The sequence below is a fragment of the Tenebrio molitor genome, chromosome X (assembly GCF_963966145.1).
Source record: "Tenebrio molitor chromosome X, icTenMoli1.1, whole genome shotgun sequence".
Lineage (NCBI taxonomy): Eukaryota > Metazoa > Arthropoda > Insecta > Coleoptera > Tenebrionidae > Tenebrio > Tenebrio molitor.
This window is the reverse complement of record NC_091055.1, coordinates 10,833,374-10,849,344: the sequence shown is the minus strand read 5'-3', so window position 1 is coordinate 10,849,344 and position 15,971 is coordinate 10,833,374. Positions and strand designations below refer to the sequence as shown.

General features: G+C 34.3%; 1 protein-coding gene across 7 annotated transcripts in view; it reads left to right on the top strand.

The window, feature by feature from the left end:
* The first annotated feature begins 278 nt into the window (after nt 1-278).
* The window catches only part of LOC138140268 (lachesin-like), a 97,433-nt gene continuing 81,740 nt past the window's right edge, over nt 279-15,971 (top strand). For 6 of the 7 annotated variants that reach the window (XM_069061168.1, XM_069061166.1, XM_069061164.1 and 3 more), the window contains exons 1-2: nt 279-372; nt 431-522. The gene's annotated coding sequence lies outside the window, so the exon portion shown is untranslated. Of the gene's footprint in view, nt 377-430; nt 523-15,971 lie in introns of all 7 variants that reach the window. The other variant, XM_069061161.1, reaches the window with a different exon arrangement.

Here is a 15,971-nt window from a genome sequence, read left to right as displayed (position 1 = left end):
TCAAGGTCTTGTAGGCAACTCCCGACGCACCTCCGTATAATGTGTAGAACATATTTTAACACATAATATAAATTAACACATCCATTTTTTAACAACGTTAACTTTTTATTTCTTATTCTAGTTTAACAGAACCGGAAGCATATTTTTAATAAACAAGAAAAACTTCACTCTTAAAAAAGTGATAGGAAATCATTAATTGCCAGTGTTTGCGCCTCTAGTGCGCTGAGAATCAACAACTTTATCTCGTCTTGATTGATGTCATCCTAAATTTGGAACAAACATTAGTTCTACTTCGAGCGCACCAAGAGAAAGTACGGAATAAAATTCACTATTAAAAATTGAAAATCGATACAAATTTGTTTTTTAAAAAGAGTAGGTAAACCATAAAATGATATTTTATACTTCTCTTCAGTAAAAATGGGTTTTTTAGGCTTCATGGTGAGATTTCACGTACCTAGGTCTAGACTCTAGAACGACGATTTTGGAGCAACGACATTTACACGTTCCAAAGCATGTTTATGTGTATGTACTTCCTTCTTACTGATTATTTTTATTCGGATTTTTAACCTTGTATTAGACTGATTCTGATGTTCTAACATTATCCTTTGGAAAAGCTGAAATCCAGACGTATTCACAACAATGACTGAAAGAATGGTGATTAGATTTTCTCGTGATATATTTTCACATAACTCTCTTACAATCGAATATTTTGTTGTGAAATTTTTACAGTACATAGATGAGAATATGCTCTTCAAACTTCAAAAGAAGGTAAATAAGTGAGCGTAACTTTTGGTAAAGGCTTACCGAGATAGGGCTCCAACGGTGACTAAAAATCTTCTGGTTAGATGTTCCGAGATACATTTGTTGATAACTTTTTACTGAACATTTTTCATTGAAAGCTTCACACTTTATACCTCAACAAGAGCTCGTTCAAAAGTTTAATTTAATACATCACAGTCACTCAGGTGACATCTAGATGAGTTGCTTACAACACTTTCTTTTTTTTTTTCTCAAGATATGTTCATAGATATCTCTTTTCTTACTAAATATTTATTTTTGAAATTTTGCCGTTCCATAATTGGATAAATGTTCTTTAAAATAAAGTCAACGTCTCAGTGTAACTCCCTATAATATCGGAGAAACAAATCGCTTATTGGAAGCGATTTTTGGAAAACTGAAAATTGGAACTTACATGATATACAGGGTGTAATCGAAATACACGGAATAATTTTAACCACGAGCTACTGGCTTCATGTAGAACTCAATTTTTTATAGTCGCTTTTAGTCTTCTACGTTGTCCCACAACCTCGTAGTTAAAATTTCGGCACATTTTTAAAATACACCCTTGTATATCATATTTTCTAAAATATACGCCAATGCGACGTAACCTCTAGGAAATATGCTTTAAAACAAGGAAACCGCATTGGTGTACGTTTTATAAAACATGATATACAAGGGTGTATTTTAAAAATGTGCTGAAAATCTACCTACGAGGTTCTGGGACAACGTAGAAGACTAAAAGCAACTTTAAAAAATTGTACCTCAAAAATTAAATATCAATTAATTTTTTGAGATAGAATTTTTAAAATATTTTTTCCGAGTTCCACATGAAGCCAGTAGCTCGTGGTTAAAATTATTCCGTGTATTTCGATTACACCCTGTATTTTCAAATAACTTCGTTGCTATTCAATATTTGTTTTTAAAAATTTCACGCTTTATTTGCACAAATTGTATTTCAAAGATACTCAATTCATTAAGTGCTTGATGAGTCTACAAGGTATTTCACGAATCACGAGTGATAATAAGCTCGGCGGAATTGAAAATGCAATTCACAATACATTTCCAAAGTTAAAGTTAAAATACGATGATTAAAATGTATTCGAACGATGAGAAAACAGACATGATCCTGATTTATGGCGAATGTAATAAAAATGCTTGTACCGTTGTGGGTTTATGCAGACAATAAACATTTTCCCAAAAACTCTTCGTTTTTTCACAATTTCATTTAACGAAGCGAATGACCTTTATGTCGAAATTTACGAAACTGCACAGGTCAGGTCAGCTTTATGTTTTTTAAATCAAAAAAGAAATGCCCACGTTAACTTTGGAAATGTATTGTGGGTTGCATTTTCAATTCCCGTGAAATAAACATTATAATAACGATTTGAAAAATGGGTGGTTAGGTCATTCAAAATAAATTTGTAAATAATTTATTTATTGATATTTGAAATTCTTATTCCCATTATATTTTAGCAAATGATAAAGTGAAGAAGCATACTCGTACATTTTAAAATTATACTGTTACATTTAGAAAACACAGTTTGTAATGACATCTTTAAAGTATGTAGTATGAAAGATACATTTTTAATCGCGGAGTCAGTTTTATTAGACTTCGCAAATGAAGAGAACGTTTCAGATGTAATGTCAAGGAAAAGCGAATTTTATTAGAACATAAAAAACGTGTACAGTTAAATTTACAATAATTACGCAAGAAACAATGACTGTAACATCTTTTTTTACGGTAGTGAGCACCTAACTTAGCAGATAAATAAAACAAGGTCAGGTAGAAATTGACACCAATATACTTTTTCTACAGAAAAAGTGGAAATAACGCGATAAATTTTGTTATTCCGGCATTAGTAACCTCAGAACTTTCCCACGAAAACTGTAAAGTAGGGAAACACGATATCAAAGAAAAATTTGAAAACACCTGTGATGTTATTCATTACATAAAAAAGTACCGTTGCTGTAAGTTTCAGCTTGCCGAAGAAAATCGACAACTAAATTAATACCAGTTTACGTCAAAATACAACTGTCTATAAATAAATAGTTTAAGCGTAACATTTTCGATTGTTGCTTTGTTTAAAGACCATTTACGTGACAGACAAAATTGATAAATTACGTTTGCGTGGTTGTGACACACCTTTCAATCGAAAGGAATAAAATCGACAGTGGTGATTAGCAATCGTCGTAAATTAAAAAGACACAACGAGGAATCCCCTTAACCGCAAGTTTAACGTTCTTGCGCCATTCAGAGAAGTATTTTCAACTAAACTAAATACCAAGTAAACTGTACAACTAATATTTGGAGAAGGTTTGAACCACTAAAAACCATTCTGTTAATTACTTTCTCTAAAATAAACGCATCCGGAATAAAAAACGTGCTCGCTTTTAGGCAGAACGCGTTGTATTTATTTTTTTCATTTGAGAATCTCCAGTGAATTAATTAAGTGATTTAGTCTCGTTGCATTAAAATTATTAGAGTCGCCCTAAAAATTGACTCTACGATAAAGGACTTGCATCACGTCACCACAAAGTATCCTGATTTAATAACCATTAAAAATTATCTACACCCGTAAGAATATGGTTGAATGATATTACAAGAGTCTCTCGGGCAATGATATATGATTTATTAAAAGTGGATACTGTTATCGCATTATTATACCTCTTTTTACTGAATGGAAACTTTTCAGAATTCTGATATATGTATGGATGTCGGGATAGATACGAATATTGATTTTCAGGATTATTTTTTATTATAATCCAGCTCCCCCGAATTTGACTATTATTCTCCTAATGGACCAAAAATTCATCGACTCTCGTTTATTTAACCAATAAGAAGAAATCTACTCAGTACTCAGTTCGATAAATTCACTCGAACAGGGTGGCAAAATCAGTAAATACTGTTAGCGTATTTATTGAGGTTAAAAAAGTGTCGTTGGACTGTTTGTCTAATACTGAATCCAACACTTGCGATAAGCTTAATACCACAGTATTAGGGATAAAGGATATATTAGTTCTTGTGATTTAAGAACGAATCATCAGGTTCTGCGAGAGCTACTACATGTAGCGCCACCTGCAGTGATTCAGTTTTATTAATTTTTCGCGTGTATTGTTTTGATCGTTTGTAATGGCATCGGGAATAAAGGTTAGGTTACGTACGTGAGGGTGGAGTTCGTGGATGCGTCCGGTTCGATAGTTTCCGTACTTGGGAGTCGCTGAGTTGAAATTGTTTGAAAAAAAAAAATAATTACGACGACGAAAAGCTATAAATTTTGTCATTCCTTCAGCAAAAAAGGGTGTATAGTATATAGAAAGACAAGAATGACAGGGTGCCCGGTTCGGTGGCACCCGTGACTTGAATAGTAATGATGTTTCAGAACGGAACCTCCCTGAGCGTCGGTATTCCTGTTCGGGCGCTGGCTAGCATTTAACGGGTTGAATACGATACGCTACTGCTGGATTTCAGCATTCTGTTTGATAGTATAGCACGCAGGCCACATAATACCAGAAGCTTTCATCATGATCAGGAAGCCGGTCCGAAGCTCAGCTACCACGTAACACTATGAATAAGGTGTCACGTTGTCGGCGAGTGCAGGATCAGAGGGCCGCAGGGCTGAGGACGATCCGCCACCGTCCCAGCACGACATTTAAAGGTCGTCGTGTCGCTGTATCGATAACATGGAAACATTGCTTATTATAGCTATGTCAGCACTAATAGCCGCATTTATTAGCGTTGTAATAAACCGACCAACAAAGAATAATGCAAGTTTCGGTTCATGGGGCTCCGGCCTTACACCGGAGCGACCTCCACCGCCCAGGGTGACTTCCACACTACCGCAACTCCTCCACGCAGAATTATTACAACCAAACAAAAATCCTCCAGCACACACTTTTCATATTCTCGATCGCTGATTGATTTTTGCAGTTTTCGCCGTTCTACACTCGCCGCGTCGACCAGACAGTGGCGTTCGTTACACCTCTCCGTCGGGCACTCGAGTGCAGGTATAAATTAAAATTACTTAGGTATTCATAGGGAAGTCGCCGATAAAACTCACTAACTTCTAAACGGAACGGTTACACCTCAGCCATTTTAACTGCACTGTGACGTTGGGGGATTAGACTCGGTGCAAGGGGTAGATATCTCGGGGTTTGCTCCTGGAAATGGCTCTTGTCAAAACTTTACCTCTTATTAAATTCGTCATCATCTCGTTGCCTAATCGAGAGTTAATGTGACTTAAAATAAGCGACACGTTTGGCTGGGTGATGTGACAGTGTTGTAACAATAATGTGTAAAAAGCAAAAACATTCCTACAAGGGAGTGCCACTTGATTTAAATTCTTCGTCGTTTTATTGGTCAACGAGAGATTCAGTGTGACTGAAATGAGAAGAATGTGGAAAAGTACAAAAATAAATTGAAGGTGCTGACATCTTTACTCAGCTAATAAATGTCAAACAACTGTCACTACGAATCAAATTTTAACGCAAAAATGGTTTTTACTTCAGAACATAAAAGATTCATCTTTTCATCTTACTTTCACAATGGTGTTTTCACCAAAGCGCTGTTGCCTGTTTGGCCGAGTATCGGCAAAAATTTCCAAATTTAAAATGAAACAGGTATATGCAACCACAAATACTTCCATGCATTCCGGACACCTGTCGACATACGTCCAAAATTTCAAAGCCTTCTTTTCCTTCTGTTAAAATATTTTGTCAATGTACTTAACGTAGTAGAGAAAAATACAAAATATTATTTAATTCTTCATCTTCGTTTTAAAATAGGTAACCGGTCAAGTTGGTTCACGTGGTATGTGGTGTTGGTCAAATGTGTAGATTTAGTGTAGAACTAGTTTAAGTCAGATTTAGACGATTTTAAGTTAACTTTATACAGGGTGTTTCAGCTAAAACTTTCGAGCCTAATATCTCGGTTATTTGCCAACGGATTTTTATGAAATTTAAAATTCAGATATTTTAGACCGTGAAGGTTCAATTAGTAATAATGAAATTACCTCAAGTTAAAAAATGTAATTTTAACACATGTTTCCTTTATCGAAAATTATGTGCGATTATTATTAGATTGTTAAACATTAAAAAAGGGGGGTCTACGCAAACTATGAAGTAAATCACTTGTCTGATTCAACCAAAAGATTAGATTTTGTCGTTAAAAATTTAATGTAAAATTTGAAGGTATCTGAGCAGTTACCTTTTGAAAGAATTGATGATTAATTGCTAAGCAACATTTTGTACACCCTTTAAAATCTGTCAAAATTGGGCGCGCTTTATTAGAAACGTCAAATTGTGAAAATTTATTGAAAATATTGTAAAAATTAACTACAGCGGCAGAAATTTCAATATTGTTAAAAAAGGAAACAATTTTTGCCTATGGAGAGTGTCGTAAGAACTTCAACGACACAGTTCGTTTTCTCGTGGAACACTATCCAAATGTAGGCTTTACAAAATGTAAGGTTAAGAGAGTCGTCAATTTATTTGAAGACACAGGAAGCGTACGTGAACTAAATTACCTTGCTAAAATATCTCGATCGTGTTTTAGTCTTTTATGGAAGAATTAAAGCATCCGGTATAATAAATTACGTCCAAATGTTGTCTTTAACTTTGTAAGTGTTTGTAAGGTTAGCAAGATAAACGTCAAATATGTCACCTGCACTTCTGCGAAAAGGGATGACCAAAATTCTGCAAAATTGCGCGTTTGTTTCATACGCGTCTACGTTTTTGCATTTGCAGCCACGTTTAACACAGTTTTTTGATTTTTTCTTGCAAACCAGACGTCTTTCAAGGAAGAGTTTTTCCCTACAGCATTTTTTATTGACGATCAATTTTTTATGTAAATCTTAATTGATTCAACATTTTAAAAAGGCATGTAAAAATTACGTTTTTAAGACTTGGGTGATTGCATTAATGGGATTTTATTCTTCACCGTCTAAAATATCTGCTTTTTAAATGTCACAAAAATCCGCTGGAAAATAACTGAGTTATTAGGCTCGAAAGTCTTAGCTGAGACACCCTGTATAAATAATAAAATGTATTAAAAATTTGCAACGATTGATCCTCGACAAGAAAAATTTCCTTTATGTTTAAAGAATTTAGTCCTTTTATTCTTGAATTAAAAACATGACGACTTTCAATTTGCTTGGGAAAACTTAACGTTGTTGCACTCTGATGAATAATTATGATTTACTCTCACAATAACACAAAATTTTCTTAATTCGTTCATAACTTACTGAAATTTGCAAAGGTGCAGTTTCGACTCACGAAGCATTCCTCGAATATTCTGTTGACACTTGCTTTGATTTCTATTCACAAATATTGAGCCGCAAATAATTTATTATATGACAAAATTGCAGTGCCAGCAACTGGATGAAATTCGGCCTTCTCGACTGTCATTTTTGTCAATTTTGTTTACCTTTCTTTCTGGATTCTTAATTAGTGCAGTGTTATTTTGTCATCTAAAAATTATTTTATCTGAAAAATCGATAACACTAGTGCCAGAAGTTGAATGATGTCGTTTATGAAAAAGTAATTTTAATTTCGAATTAAATTTTATTCGTCACATGATGTGGTATTGTGTGATGAATACACACAGATTAAATTGTGACATATTTTATTTAAATAGAATTAACTACACTAGTTTGGCTGTCCGGTCATAAAAAAATAAAATAAAAAAAGTAGAACAATGAGAGCTTCTATATTTGTAATATTTTGCCAAAGTAAATAATTGTAAAAAAATATAATTTTAGTTCTTTGTGTATGTTTATTACACAGTAGAATTGGAAAAATATAGAGACTTCATTGAAAAATGATGCTGAGTATATCTGTCACTTTTTTTGATCAGTGCTCTTTCAAATCCTTTGTTATACCATTAGCTTGTTATTTTTTCAATTATTTGTCATAGTGTCTAGTTTATTTGGTTTGGTGTTTGCCAGTGCAAACTCTATAATGCACATTTTCTATTTGGAATCGAATTATTAAATCTCTCTCGGTATTTAAAACTTGACTGATGAACAAAAAAAAAAAAAACAATTCGCACTGAATAGTTACCAGGAGTACAGCGAGTCCATTTCATAACTGTGAGATTCTTCTCGAATCCTTCGGTATGTTATCTCAGGAGTTTTCTTTTTGGCGTATCTTAATAGAGTCGGGCGGTAAGAGTTTCCCGCCGTTTAGTTTTTGCATTTGGTGATGACGGGGAGCTGGCGGCGTTTTTGTTGTTGGCTTTGGGGGTTTAATCGGCGGGGTAGGGTGTCGAGTCGTGCGGTAGGGTTGGTGTATAATCAGCCGTGGGTTAATTCCTGGTTCACAGTTGGTCTGTCACCTTATCTCATCAGTAATAGAATGATAGCTTAATTATGTATTGCGACAAACGGTGTCAGCGTCTGTGGTAAGTCACGATTTCCATTACTGTGTGTATACAGTGGCGCGTTACACACCCGTGCTGCGGCAAAGAGACGAGACGGGCCGTCGGGACGTGCAGTCGTGCCGATATGTGAATGTAGCTCCCTTGGAAATTCGATGGAAGGTCCCGAACAGTGGCGGATGGTCCGCTGCTCCCACCAAAAATCAAACAAAATACGAAAATTTTCGAGCCGGACGAATGTTCGAGGGGGAGGTTTTAAGAGCGCCGTTACGAGGGTCCGGATTGTTAGATTTATAACGTCCCAGGCATTCGACGTTATTGTCCACTGATACAGATTCAGATCGGACGTGATTTGACTGGAGTAGATACTGTCGTTTTCCAAATTTTTTTCAAATACATACGACGAAAAACGGTTTCTTCAAAATTATATTCTACAACCTATAACCTCCATTTTTATATCAATGTTTTGATGTTATCATCTGTAATTAAGGGAGAAATAGAGAAGAAGGAAAGGGAGAGAGAGAGAGCGGGAGGAGAAGAGGGAGAACTGAAGAGAGAGATAGAAAAAAAGGAGTATTGTGCAATAATGACATTGCATTTTTTTCAAAATTATAGATCCCATTAAATGTTGTAGTTGTGTGAATCGTAGGTGATCTGAAAATAACTATAGAATCCTGAAGTAGGGATAGAATTCGTTCAATAAATTCTTTTCTCTGATTTCTTACTCAAAACATCTGAATTAAATTAAAATTCAAAATTATTCAGAAATCATGTACGCCACTGGAGAGAATCAATCGTGTCAATATAAAAACACTTGTAACTTATGGCAGTACAACTTGTTTTTTTAGTACCTCCTGTTGCTGCAGTAATTATTCTTTTTGTATGAGTTCGTTGTTCACATCATTTGCAAATTTTCGAAATTGTACAAGACTGGAACCAAGCAGTGTGGTTTTTTGAGCCGAATTCTTTTAACCTAGCCTGGTGGCTTCTGACGAAATTGTTTTGATCATTTGGTTTTCAGTTAAATACTCTTTACACTTGTGGGAGCAAATATCATTTTTAATATGATCCTAGTACTGTTGGTTGCAGTATTAGCTATTTCAGTTCTCCAACAGTGAAAGTTCTAAAATTACATTTTGACCATCATATTGTAACGTTTACTTTGACTGGGTTTGACAGTTCAAAGAAACTTGTAGAAAACAATACTAACTAATTTATTGTTGTTTAACAATTTACACTAACTGAACATTAACTTTACACCACACAAAATTAACCTGAATTTCATACTCTTGCACTAATACTTGTTAATCACCATCTTCGTTCGTTAATAATTCGTTATGACTCACTACAATTAATTGACTGATTGTGACGGGCATTGTCTCCATTTTATCATGATGCCCACCGTATCTCGAACATTCCAGGTAGGCCTCTGCGCGTTGCTCGGTGACGAGAAGGTGCTGCTTCGGAATTCTCCTGGATATGTCCCCATTGTTCTTCGCTCGTTACAATATTATTTGATTATGATTAATTGGGTCCACTCTAATCTTCGTAGTTCTGATAAAAATTGCAAAGGATTGTTTTCACTATTTTTCACCGCTGGTTGGTGTTGATGTTTGACGTATACGTTCAAGTGAAGTACCATTTTACGTACACGTTGAACAGATGTTCAAAAAATCCATAAAAATGCAGTGTTTTCTAGAATTTTTTCAATTAATTTCTATAACTCTACTTCTTCTTTTATTCTTGTTCTTCTTGCTGTTCCATCTATAGGCAAGTTGCCTATTCCTTATTCGATTCTTAACCTCTTTCTTGGCCTTCCTGTTAATCTTCTTCTGTTACGTGACTTGTCTCTTGCGACTTTTACCACTCTGTTGTCTGTCATTTTTTTTTCTTTCTCTTACCCACTCATTTATATAATCTACCTTACATGTTTTTCTAACATCTTCACTTGTTGCTCTATCTTTCGGGAGGATCTTATTTGTTGCTTTCCTTAATATTTTCATTTCTACTGTTTCTAATATACTTTAGGTCATTGTTCTCTCCGGCTTTGTTTCAATTGTGTGTCCTCATTGGTCTGACTATGCTATTGTAAGATCTGCTCTTGGTATCTACTGATAAATGTTTGTTCTTCCATATACTTCTATTTAAACATGGTGCTACTCTGCTAGCTTTGTTTATTTCATGTTTTACTTCCTCCTCCACTTTCCGTCACTAGAGATCTTTATCCCTAGATATTTCATTTCTGCTACTCGCTCTATTATTTTGTTGTCAATCGTTAGCTTATATGTTATCGGATTCATTGCTATTGCATAACAGAAAATATCTAATTCTATTCCAGCCGTTCTACATATATTATATCTTTTTTTTGTTTTTAATTTTAGGTTCTTTATTATTTCATCCATTATGTTGAACAGAATGGGGCTTAAAGAGACTCTCTGCCTTATTTCTGTTTTTAGAAAACAAACACTAGTACAATAAGTTAATAAAATTTTCGTTTCAACACCGGGTAAATCTTGTTTTTCTACCTTAAGTGATTTTCAAAATTTATAATTTATTTTAAATTGAGAAGAAATTTCTTCTGAATTTCTAACAGATCGGATGTATACTTCTACAACTTCTTACCACTCGTAATAATATGTCCCATTTTTATTCTATTTTCCACGTTTTTCAATATTTCTGATTTATTCTAAACCGACAAAAATAACTTTTTCTGCTTTGCATCTTTTCCAACATTTGAGTCAACTTTTGCTTTTAATTTCAATTGATTGCGGCGCTACATTAACTGATTTTATTTCCACATCTTCGCTAGCTGCATCATATTTCTGAATTTTTATTCCACTATTCATGTTTTTACAAATTTCTAATTTATATGTCAAACTGCAAAGATTTCTAATTCTTACGAGAGAAATTAATTACACTTCTCTTGGTAGCGTGATGATAAAAATAGAACGATCCATACTCCTTATTAAATGACTTTTGGATATTGATTTAGATCCTGAACTACAAACGAAACCTTGGAATACACCTTTTACCACAGGCAGTAAATTAGCACCAGTTACAGAACTAGAATTCTACGATTATGTAACTTATAATGTGTCACTTTTTACATAAATAAAAAAATAATTTTGTTCTTCGTTTTTGAAACCTCGGTCCTAAATTTTAAATTTTAGACATTTTCGGTGATAAATAGATGAATCTACAATAACTTGAAGTAACCATCTGACAACACTAAATCTGAGTAAGTGCTTTGATAGATAAACTTTTTACGAACGAAGATCATCATTTAAGCGATTATATTTATTTATTAGGGACATTTGTCGGTTTGATGTGAGGGTTTTGGTGTAAGTTCCGACGTGTAGACATGTAAGGGGGTAACAGGCCCGCCACTGGTAGGTTCTCAGGGTCGTAGCGACGAAGGACGCGATGCACCAAGTCATCAAATTCGCGTATTTGTCGGTCGCCGGTTAACCGTACGATTACTGCTCTCTTCAAAACGGTTTTTATGGGTATACATGGAATGGGGAATAAAATTGGTTTATGGCAAGAAAATTGTTATTTTTATGGGTGGAAAAAATCGTCTGTAATTTATATGCACGTTTGGTGCATCGTGCGTCTACCGGCGTCGCCGTCGCTGTACTTCTCGACGTACTTTCACGCAGGATGCCAATCTTGAGTCCTGTAATAGTTGCTATACAACATTTATGCCTTCCCTGGTTTCCGTGATCATAAAATATACCGTATTTCTTCTTTATATGATTACGCCTCCATAAAGGACTCGGTAACAAATTTATTTATAACAGTGTGTGCGGGGGGTAGAGAATAGTAAGGGATTAAATGTGGTCTGGCGGAGTGCGATAGAGGGCCGCTGAGTTATGGTGGCGAAGTGGTGGCCCGGTGACCCGGCACTCGGCAATCGTCTTTGATTGTTATTTGAGGAGACCTCCCTTTTCGGGTTCGTCACTCAATACTGCCACTGTTTAATAACTCGACCTGCAACCGACGACGAACACTCAACACTCGCACACTATATTACTTTTAAGCTATTCATCACGAGGTGTTAAGGACGTTTATCGTTGTTTCTGTTTCATCTTACGTTCATTACTCCAGCCTTAGTATATTAAGCATCTCCGGCGACCGCATTGTTGCCTGCCCTGCCCCGTTCGCAGCCGCCTCCGCGTTCCGACCGCCACCCGTTAAACAATTTGCGACCAGACTCAATAACATGGTCACATGTGTCCGCAAAAACAAAACAGAAAGGACCCATAGATTGTGGGACGCGAGCGTCCACCGCACGCTCCGATGTGTCCTTCCAACAACCGAAGACGTTAAATAACGTCTCTAATAATGTAAACGCCCTCAACTCTTGATTATAGCGGCGCTCATGTTCGCGGAATAAAAGTAAAACGACGAATGATGGAAACGTTTTATCAAACTGTTCGCTCTTATTAACGTCATTTTTATATGAATTAATTTTTTTTTGTGGTGACTGCTTATTTTTAGATTTTCGCGTGCGGGGTAGAATTAATTATTTGCGAACGCGCACAAATTCTCATTTGTACGAATTGTTTTTTGATTGCTGTAAATGTGACGACTCGATAACGATTTTTTTGATAAACATTTATTATCCAAACGCTCTCCTTTCATGAACTTTATTTTGAACCCCTAGACATTTTACTGTTAACCGGAGAATCTCGGTAGCTTTGGAAAATCTCCTTTGGCTAATAATAATGGTTATTTGAAATAGTGAAATTTTACGAACGCCGGACTTTCAAATATATTGCTGTTACAATTGTCTAACAGAAATATCTGGATTTTCGACGAGTGGAGGCAAAATATTACATTCATATTCTGCTTTGTCGAGAACAGGACTTTATTTTTCCGCTTTGTTGTGGATTTATTTTTTTTTAATTTATTAAAACTGTCCTATGTGTATTTGAACAATCAACGACTGCACTAATTTCAGCCCAACAAGTTAATTAGAGAAAAGTGTGTGCTCAAAACTGCTCATCAATAAAAATTAAACATTTTATAAATCATTATCGAACAATTTTATTTTTAGTTTGTTAGCTGGTCCGCCAACGATACAACTACGTACACCGATCTATCTAATTTTCACTCTGTTGAATTATAAGTGTGTCAATGTTTATAGTTTGACATGTATGTGAAAATATAATCTTGTTAGCAAAAAACAGATGAATAAAATGCTCCGAACATATTTGCAATTAACAGAAATCACTTTAAAAACATGGAATTGTAATTCCGTAGATGTTTATCAAAAAGGAACTATCAGAGTTGTCGTAAGGAAATTCTATAAAAATTATTTGAATTATAAATATGCAAATGGCGGACGCGCCCAGATATTCATTTTATATTTTATTTTAAATTAAACAAGTTATTTTTTTTAGATGATCAATGAAATTCAAATAATTACACGCATTAAATATTTTTAAATAAAGACTCTTCATTTGTTATGTTATTTAATTATCAAAATTCAATAAATCAGCTGGATTTATTTGGTATAATAAAAACGGGGCACAACATCAAAGCCACATTTTATTTATCATAACGGATATTTATTACATCGGGTGTTCATTTATCCTCAAAGTCGGCGTTGAAGACTCGATTGTGAAGAGCAAAAACAGAAACAAGGAAAAAAGTGAGGTTAGATTTGAACAGCTGATCCACGGTGCGTTCGCAATCGACTCTTCAACTTCAACTTGAGCATAAATTTAAATGAACACCCGATATCAAGTAATCAAGTAATCAAGTATCAATATCAGTAATCAATAATGAATTATCATTACTTGATATCACACAAAAAGTGGGCATATAGCAAAAAATAACGTGATTATATAAAAAAAATAATGCTTTCAAAGAATTTATCCTTAAAAATAAAATGGTAAATTAAAAAATAATGCTTTCAAAGGATAATTCCTTTGAACGAATAATTTTTTATTTTGTCGTTTTATTTTTTGCTATACGCCCACTTTTTGTACGACATCCACATTGGAGTTTGTTCATACATTATGAATTCCAGACAATACTAAAATGAAATAATGAAGTTATGAAGTATTGAAGTTTCAACGGAAGCTTCCTCGGCGGCCACCCATCGAAATAATGACCACACCCGACATTGCTTAATTCCACAGATCGAGTGATGCTTTCATAATTCATAATAAAAGTGATTTTGATAAAATGAAATTGATTACAATGTATCATTATTAATGTTTTTCAACCACACATTACATAATTATACATAATTATAAATTTAACAAAAGTGGTGAATGTGAACAGTTAATATGATTTCAATAAATCTATTGGACCTAATTTAATAACCTTGTCTCTCATAGTTCTATAATACTCACTACAATCTGTCTAAATTACATAAACATGTACTACAAAAAAGACAACAATGGTGGATGCGCCGGGACTTATTTAAAAATTTCCAAAAATAAATTTTCTCTTCTCTTTTAACCTTTGTCGATTTTTATGTATATTTTTCAATGAAATTTCTTTGCTTTTTGATGACAATATCCTTTTCTATTTTCTCCAGATACGATTATCACATACAGAATGTCCCAGCCAAGAATTTCGAGCCTAATATCTCGGTTATTTGTCAACGGATTTTTATGAAATTTAAAATACAGATATTTTAGACGATGAAGGTTCAATTAGTAATAAAATTATTATTATAGATCTCTACAGAAAAAATTAACTAAATCGCTGGTTTAATTCAACGAAAAGATTAGATTTTGTCGTTAAAAATTTCATCTAAATTTTGAAGGTATTTGAGCAGTTACCTTTTGCTTTTGATGATTAATTGCCAAGCAACATTTTGTACGTCCCTTAAAATCTGTCAAAAGTGCGCCTTATTAGAAAAGTCAAATTGTGTAAATTTTTTGAAAATACTCTAAAAATAGACTACAATGGCAGAAATTTCAATATTGTTGAAAAAGGAAATAATGTTTGCCTGCGGAGAGTGTCGTAAGAACTTCAATGACACAGTTCATTTTCTCGTGGAACACTATCCAAATGTAGGCTTTACAAAATTTAAGGTTCAGAGAGTCGTCACTTTATTTGAAGAGACAGGAAGCGTACGTGAACTAAATTATCTTGCTAAAATATCCCGATCGTCTTTTAGTCCTTTATGGAAGAATTAAAGCATCCAGTATAATAAATTACGTCCAAATGTTGTCTCTAACTTTGTAAGCGTTTGTAAGGTTAGAAAGATAAATGTCAAATATATCACCTGCATTTGGGCGAAAAGGGGTGACCAAAATTCGGCGATAGTGCGCGTTTGTTTCATACGCGTCTACGTTTTTGCATCTGCAGCCACGTTTAACACAGTTTTTTTCTTTTTTCTTGCAAACCAGACGACTTTCAAGGACGAGTTTCTCCTTACAGCATTTTTAATTGACGATCAATTTTTTGATATAAATCTTAAGTGATTCAACGTTTTAAAAAGGCATGTAAAAATTACGTTTTTAAGACTTGGGTTATTGCATTAATGGGATTTTACTCTTCACCGTCTAAAATATCTGCATTTTAAATTTCACAAAAATCCGTTGGAAAATAACCGAGATATTAGGCTCGAAAGTCTTGGCTGGGAGACCCTGTATAATTATTTTAAATGAAAATATACATTCTGACCTTTTTACCCTTTCTGACATTTGAAACTTTTTAAAGATCTACTCAGGAGTTAAATGACATTTCTTGTAGAATTAATTTTTTTAACGGTCTGTAAAAGAGACGGTGTTAATAGTAATAAATATCACAAAATAATGAAGGCGATGGTATAAATGTTTCATATTTTTTTAAA